At 37.8% G+C, this 8399-nt stretch overlaps 1 protein-coding gene across 1 annotated transcript in view; it reads left to right on the top strand.

Annotated features, from left to right (window-relative positions):
• Positions 1 to 8399, top strand: part of clmpb (CXADR like membrane protein b) — a 149924-nt gene that overhangs the window by 469 nt on the left and 141056 nt on the right. The window lies entirely within an intron of this gene.

Genomic DNA, 8399 nt, shown 5'->3' with positions numbered 1-8399 from the left:
AAAATACGGATATTTTTCTTTTGTTCTGTGGCTTGCACATCTGCACTTAACCGTTGAGCCTCCTAAAAAGTTAGCCTGACCCCTCCCTTGCAAATGTGCTTTTCTTACAATCGCATACCTGTCAAGTTATACCTTTACCCTGTATTTTGTTTGTTTATTTTTCAGATTGTGTACACCCAGGGTTGGGTAGGGTTACTTTAACTTGATTATTTTCAATTACTTTTGGATTAGAAACTAAAGAAACTAAATATGACTATAATTACAAAATTTTGTGCAGGCTTGGGGAGTGACGGAACACACGGAATGGCAAAAATGATGTTGGCAAGCTGTTTGCATTTATTTTCATTTTGTTTCTGTCGCATTTTATGATACTTTTGCTGGAGATTAAAGAGATCAAAGCCAGGAGAGAAAGCTTACCACGTGTTGTGAGTCAAAATTGTATTCATATTTAGTTTCTTTTGTCTTTTATTAGCATATTTGGTATTGGAGTAATCCAAAAGTAATTGAAAGTAATCAAGTTAAAGTAACCCTAACCAACCCTGTACGCCGTAAAACAATTTTTACACGGAAAAAGAAAGGTATTTTATTTAAAGGTGGGGTGGATCGTCCTTAAAAAGTTAAACATATATATTAAGTATGTGTGAACAACTGAGTTCAAAAAGCCCCTATCATTTTTTTCCACCACTCCTGTCTACTTTTAGCTTTCTTCTAAACAAAGCTGTTCACGGATTACATTAGGTATGAGAAAAAGGGGATAGGGGGTGCTTTTGAAGATATACTTTATGCTCGTCACCGTAACAACAGTTTTTTGTTAGTGTAGCATCAACATGGTCAAAATGAGAAAAAGCCTGTTTCAAGTATATTCCAAAAACAACCAAATCCCCGAAAAATATGAAAAAAAGGAGATTATTCGAGTGCATCTAAGAAATGCACTTACCTTTAAACTCGTTTTTTTATTAGACCATCTCATTTTGACCATACTCTGACATTTTTATTGCAAATTGAAATGAATCATGACAGTTTCTGTTAGAGAGTAAAAGTATCTGTAGAATAGATTAAATCTGAAAAATCCTGCACTGCTTGGTAAAATAAAAAAACACAAAATTTGAAGCAAGCAGGGACATGAATAAGAAAGTTGCTGAATGAAGTGTTTGTTGTTTATTTAGTAAATAAAATGAACTTGTTTACACAAATTAGCGTTTGATTTTATATCACGTAGTCTGTTTTGCTGGGAGTAAATAGTTGCTTCGTTGTCTTTAAAGGTTCATTGTTACTTTAATGAGGGGAATTCATCAATGAGGGAAGAGATTGCTGAAGTTTTGAGAGATAACATTTGAGTTTTGTGCTTTTTTTGAAATCTTTAATCACACAATTGAAACAAAAATGTAAGGCTTTTCTAGTTTTGGTTCAAATAAGTATCCCCCTAAATCCAGCCACTTTTTTGGTTTGCAATGCACTGTGACTGTTTTTGCACCATTACTTATTTTAGTAATGCGCTAAGAAGAAAGAGTATCCAGCAGACTCCGAACTCAATTGAGGACTCTTTAATTCCACTTTGACTCCTCTAGCTGGGAGTTAATGTAGCCAAGTGATATGGCAGAAAAAAACTTCCAGGAAGATATCTCGCTACTTCGCTTTCATCACCTGTAGTCAAATGAGGAAAAAAAAGACCCAATTTTGGAATTGATGCAATTCAAGACTGAAAAATGCAGGTATTCTCTGTCAGTGCCAACGTTTGCAATCCCTTGTGTGTGTTTCTGTTAAACCGCCGAAGTTCTGCAGGCTTGTTTTGTCTGGTCCGACTCCAAAAGTCCTGTTGGAGTGTGGGACACTCACAATCTGGAGAGGAATCAATAGACTGCAGGCTTTGTGGTTAACATTTCATACCTTGAGTTTTAGGTGTACAGTGAATGCTTTGTTCATGCTCCGTGGGGAGTTTTATTGTTGCAGTATACTGTACGCGGAATATACTGAAATACCCACAACGGACTCAATTTTGGGTTCGGTCCCAGTCAACTGTCAGAGCTGGAGAGATAAAGAAGTAGTTTTAATTGAAGGTAATAGAGTTGTACATTTTGTGACGCACTGAGACTGTTGTATGCTCCCAGCATTGTACAGTGAAGAAGGTGGCTTGGGCTGCACTTCAACTGCAGTAGCTGACTGTGCTTGTACGTTTTGCATATGAGCACGTTTTTGTGTTCACCTCATTGGACCTGTTGTGTTGGGCTGTAATGGATTGTACTTTGACTTAATAATGAGCAAAGTGACTTAATAATGTTAATATGATAATACTCTGTCTTTTCAAACTTCTATCATGTGTGGGACTTGGATGAAAGGATGGATGGATAGACGGACGGACAGATGGAAAGACAGACAGACAAACAGACAGACAGGCAGACCGACAGACAGACAGACAAACAGACAGACAGGCAGACAGACAGACAGACAGTGCCATAATAGTGCGGACAATACGGTACATAGAATTTTCTGCATGTATATTTATTCATCATATGCGATATATTATATCCTCATGCATTGCCATGGTATCAGATTGAGACTCTGTATCGCTCGTTAAGAAATAATCCAATCAATCCATATTTATTTTTTCTCCTGACCAGGCTGTTTTGACAAAAAAAAATAATAATCAAAATGTGTTCCCAATCCCTGCCTTACAAAAAGGGTTTCATTACATGATAGTGAGATTATCAGAGTGGAGACAATACTACTGGAAAGAAAGTATCAATTCCATAATTTCTATTTAAAATCAGGTGATGGTGTAATTTTAACCTGTTCAGTCCTTTGAGACATTTTGTAATACAGGGCTATACACATAAATGTGACTTAACTTGATTTGAGTTTGAAGAGATAAGATTGGTCATTACTGATTACAAAGAACATTATTTTTTTTTAAATCCAATCATTTTACGAATACGACATTTTTCAATATTTTGTAGAGTATTCAATGTTGGGTCCGAATTCCATTTTGCAATGTCAGATAAAAATCAAACAATGGCAAGACATGTGAAGTGAATACTGTGATTTAAGTCAATCACATAGTTATGTTATCTGACTGATACTGGTGGAATGTGAGTTTGGGGAGGGGGACATTATCTTGCATTTGCGCATCAAAGGTTGCCGTGACAACTCTACCACAGGGGGTCTGCCCCTCCCAGGAGACCGGAACTGAGAACTGGTACACGTCTCACCTCACAAGGCCAGCAACAAAGGAAAAGGGGATATCCTGACAAGAAGAACTGGATCAAAATCCTGACCGGTCCTGACCAAGTCTCAGCTTCACGAGCAGCCAGAGAACTTTGCCAAGTCAGCAGCCAAGCTTGATCAAGCTAGCGGCCAAACCAGTGGAATAAAGCCAGAGACCTCAGAGAAGCCTCAAGCTACCAGCAGTCAACCTCTCTTTCAACACTCTGCATCCTGTGGTCCTCGTCCCAACCGGCTCTTCGGCCTACCAGGATTCCACATCACTCTACAGCCGAGGACATAAAGACTAGGCTGTCATCAAAGCAGAACTTTTATTTTATTATTTTTATTGTTTTGTGTTCTATTCAAGCTTCTTCAGTAGATTAGTAAAAAAAAATCCACAAATCAAAGAGTGTGTGTTACTTGATTAAAGTATATTGAACTATCACAATGGTAAGAATTCACCTAAAGTGTGTGTAGCCACCCTTCAGAATAACTAAACAAGGTTTTTCATCTGTTTTCCTGACATAATGATTTTAAAACGTATGTGGTGCTTCCAAAAAATGGGACGAGTTTCGAAATGAATAATTTCGGCTCTTTAATTCAATTAGTCAATAAATTGTTTGTTAGAATAATTGATTTAACACCTAATTCGCTACAATTTTTCATTCCAAAACATTTTGCTCCAAATATGTTGGTACTATAAACAATGTTCCCTCTAAGCTGTGCATGTGCGCAATCGTGCACTGCCCGCGTATTCTCAGCGCACAAGGAAATCTAGCCAGCGCAATGTTCCCTCTAAGCTGCGTGAGTGGGCAATTGCGCACTACCCAGAGCTTTTCCGCGCACAAGAAAATCTAGCCAGCTCACAAAAATCAGGGCTCGAAATAGCTAATTAAGAAGCGAATTAAGTCAAAGTTACAGTGCATGAAGGTAAAAATGCAAGGGTTCCCCTGATGTTGTGTTCTAAATGCGGTATTTTGAAGTCAAGGTCGAAGTAGAACGGAGTTGAGTAAAGTCAGTAGAGTTTTTTGAGAACTTGCTTTTTCGGCTCGGCTCACTAAAAGGAACCGGCTCTTTCGGGTCCCAAACGGCTCTTCAGGTTGTTTTTGCTTTTTCATCACTATATGACCAAATATAATGTAAAATTATGCAGAAAATGACTTAAAGGAAGGGGGGATAGAGCAAAAAAGAAAAAAATACCAAAATGAAAAAAGTAGTGAAACGCTGAGAAAAAAAGGAAAAAAAAGGAAAAGAAAAATGAAGGAAAAATTCGGAAAAAAAGCCAGAAGAAAAAAAGAAAACAGCTAGAAAAAAATAAAAACAATGAGATTTTTTGAAGGAATTAAAAAAACAGAAAAAAACAGGGAAATAGAAGAAAATGCTAGTGTTGCATTCAAATAATTTCCAATTATACCAAGTCATTGTTGTTGCCAACATTGTACTTCCACTAAAAATGTGATTAAATACAGTTGTGTATCGTGCAACCGACTAAATAAGCCCCCAAAAATGTTAGTATTATGCGACAAAAGATACCAGGAAAAAAAATAAATGGAAATCTTGTGAAAGAATTGTTGTAAAAACAAACTACGTTTGTAGGCCGTACAACCTTTGCAATAATACATTAGTCAATTCATTCAAAAGATATTTTTTTTTGCATTGCCGGATACTCAGCAAAATGTAACGTGATGTCAAGTTTTGGACATGTTTGATAATGACTTAGTTGCCACACTTGGGATTGCTGTTGCTCGCTGTTGTTTCAAGTGTTGCTCACCGATTTTGTGTGAACGCTCAGACCCGTGGAAAATTAGAGGGAACATTGACTATAAATAATAACGAATAATTATTACGTTGGAAATATTACAAATGACACATTTTTAATCTTAAACTAGTTTTTCCACATGTTTTTTTCATTAGCCCCATCCACAGTACTCTTTGAGGAATTTTCTGAGCCAAAAAGACAGCAAAGTCTATTCTTACTTGATGTGTCTTGCATTCAAGAGAATTAGCATAAATACAATTGTCATTGACTAAAGTGATCAACCGAACCATACTTGTTTAATGCTTTTGCCGTGACTTACAGACTCGATCGCCGCCCGACTGAAATAGTGGCAGCATGGACGTGTTTTTAGCTCAGCTGAGAGCACATGCAAGGAAAGGACGTTTAACAGAATCAATTATTATTAATCAGGACTCCTTCCTTTTCTATTTGGCTTCAGCCTTGCGAGCAACCAAATTTACCTGATTTAATATCTGTTGCCGATGTAATTTCCACTGCTGCCATTACAGATAATCATTGCAATTAATTGCCACAGCAGGCTGCGTAAGTCCCCTCTTGTATTATGGCTAATACAAAATGTGAAACAAGGTCAGATCAAGTGGCTGCAGGGCTCGACTGGCGCAGGTAAAGTCGAGCGACAATCGAGTGGCCATCTGTCCTCGAGCGACTGATTAAGAACGATGGAAAAATTTTAGACATTATGTACTTGGACAACCTGTAGTTTTTTTTGATGTGTTGGTGAGGGTGCGGGGTCTGATGGTAGAATTTAAGGTCAGGTGTACTGCAGGTCTTATTTTTTAGTATCAGTACGCATGGATCCATGGTAGTGCTATTATTGGTATCAGCCACCCTATTGTTGTTTTTGTAGGATCAGGAATAATGAAATGAAATGAAATGATCTGCATTTAAATAGCGCTTTTCAAGTCAATGACTTCCCAAAGCGCTTTACAATGTGCTCCACATTTCCCAATAGCAGCCTTGCAGCCATGTAAGACGCTAACCGTCTTATTACGGTTTTAGGGGTTAAGTGTCTTGCCCAAGGACACTTTGACATGTAACACGGACAAGCCGGGATTCGAACTGGGATCCATTGATTCCAAGACGAGCGTCCTACCTCCTGAGCTACTGCCGCCCCAATAATTCGGAATAAGGCAAAACCTACATCCGATTTTATAGGTAAATTTTACATCAGGATACGTAACGCTTTTGTTTTAATGATCTATTGGGTTTTTTGAGAACATTTAATATTGGTATAAGAATGAATTCATTCATTAAAACGATTTGAATTTGTATTTATTTTGATGGCAACGTTTCGGAAATTATCATTCTTGTACAATATACAGTTGGTGATTTGATAATTTTTGATGACCCGTTAATTGATTATTTTAATGATTTTTTTTGCCCTCAAATTTACAAAAAAGGCTCATTTCTAATTTTCGAGTTGGAATGTATTCTTGACAGTAATCTCAGTGTTTTGGACAGTCAAAACATGTTTTATTAGCTTTTTATTTTAATTAGGGCATTACGGCGGCACAGTGGTTAGCACATGTGCGTCACAGTTCTGAGGTCATGAGATCATACCATCCTGTGTTGAGTTTGCATGTTCTCCGCTTGCTTGTGTGGGTTTCTTCCGGGCACTCTGGTTTCCTCCCACATTTCTAAGACATGCATGTCAGGTTAATTGGCCAGTCCAAATTGTCTCAAAGTGTGAATGAGTGATTGAGTTGTCTGTCTCTGTGTGCCCGGCGACTGGCTGGCAACCGGTTCAGGGTGTCCCCTGCCCACTGCCCGAAGACAGCTAGGATGGGCTCCAGCAGCCCCGCGACTTACTGAGGATAAGTGGTGCAGATAATGAATGAATGAATGAATAATATATACCAGTTATCAAAGAAGTATTTCAAGAAAGTGGAATCATTTGTCAAGTTAGTTTCTTTAAATCAGGGGTCACCAACATTTTTCAAGCTGAGAGCTACTTGGTACTAATTAATGCAAAGGGCGCCCAGTTTTACATGCATTTCTCAAATTGCAACTTATCATTTTATTACTATGTTGTTACTATGTTATTACCAGGTTAATAAAATAGACCTGGCGTACCACTAAAAAGAATAATTTTACGAGAAAATCTCAATGACCCAGCACTGGTGAGCTCTTTTTCAGAAGAGGTCTGCGGGCACCTCAGCTATCCTTAGGGGGAACCGTCGCGCACCACGTTGAAAAACCCTAAATAATTTAGAATTGAGTTACATATATATATATATATATATATATATATATATATATATATATATATATATATATATAGTGTATATAAGTTTCTGCACATTTAATGTGCTTTTACTAATTAACCCAAATGTAAGATGTGCAAATAATTACCAAATACCCTTGCCTAGGATGCCAGGGATGTTCCCTTTTTTGACTATTATGGACTGTTTACATAATTGACAATACTAAATAATAATGTTGCTGATGGTTGATTCCCCCGCCTTTTTGGGTGATCTGCGTTTTTGTAACTTGGGAGATTCGATAAAAATGAAGGTGTTAGGCGAGAACCTATAGACCAATCTTGAGGCTTTGTGGACAGACCTCTGCTGTTCTCCCTGCAAGTTCAAAATTCATTCATGTTTTGTCTTCTTTTCTTGAGGGTACTACATACTATAAAATTATTAAACTCAAATGAAAAAATACTAAAAAGAGTATATGCTTGTGTTTTAATGGCCAAAGTATACATTTATTTATATATATGGCATATATATTATAATTTTGACTAATTAGCATCATATTCGAATTTGAAGTTTTAGTAAGAATATCAGTCATAGTGTCACTGTTTTTGATAACCTTACTAAAAGTTTGGTGGTATATGCACTCTGTGTCCGAATTAATGTCTACCTAAAAGTCAAGTACTCTTATTGGTATCAATTTGGAGTGCCTAATGCTACCAGAGTCATTTTCTTACCCTGGGATGCTCTTGCCTGCCTCTACGACTCTTGGAGAAAACGGCTCCGTCAAAGCACACGGCTTGTGTTGGATGCAGATGAGCGCAAGCAGAGGCTACAAAACAGAAAATTCTGTCCCCATTCTATATTTAGCGTGTCTGCAGGGCTAGGCCGAGGATATCAGAAATGTGAAGATGACGACTAGAGCCTCCTGAGCCAGAGGTTATGAAGTGACATCTTGATGTCTTTGCGCTTGAATCACACTCGCACACACAAACATACACGCTAAGTCTGACATTTCCGGCCAAACACAGCTTTTTGAAGCCTTGTTACCAAGTATTAGCGGTTTTGTTTTGATACTGTGCTGATTGTGTAGCACCGGACTTTGCAGCAGTTCTTGCTCTGAAAAACTGTCGCTGAATCTCCCATTGATGTGGAAATTGTCGGATGTGCTCGCCATAGGGGTGGGGAGATCAATCCAAATATCG

The sequence above is a fragment of the Urocampus carinirostris genome, chromosome 10 (genome assembly GCF_059441175.1).
Source record: "Urocampus carinirostris isolate Australia breed hairy pipefish chromosome 10, RoL_Ucar_1.0, whole genome shotgun sequence".
In the NCBI taxonomy this organism is placed as follows: domain Eukaryota; kingdom Metazoa; phylum Chordata; class Actinopteri; order Syngnathiformes; family Syngnathidae; genus Urocampus; species Urocampus carinirostris.
The sequence above is the reverse complement of the archived record's forward strand: the minus strand, read 5'-3'. Positions and strand labels throughout refer to the sequence as shown.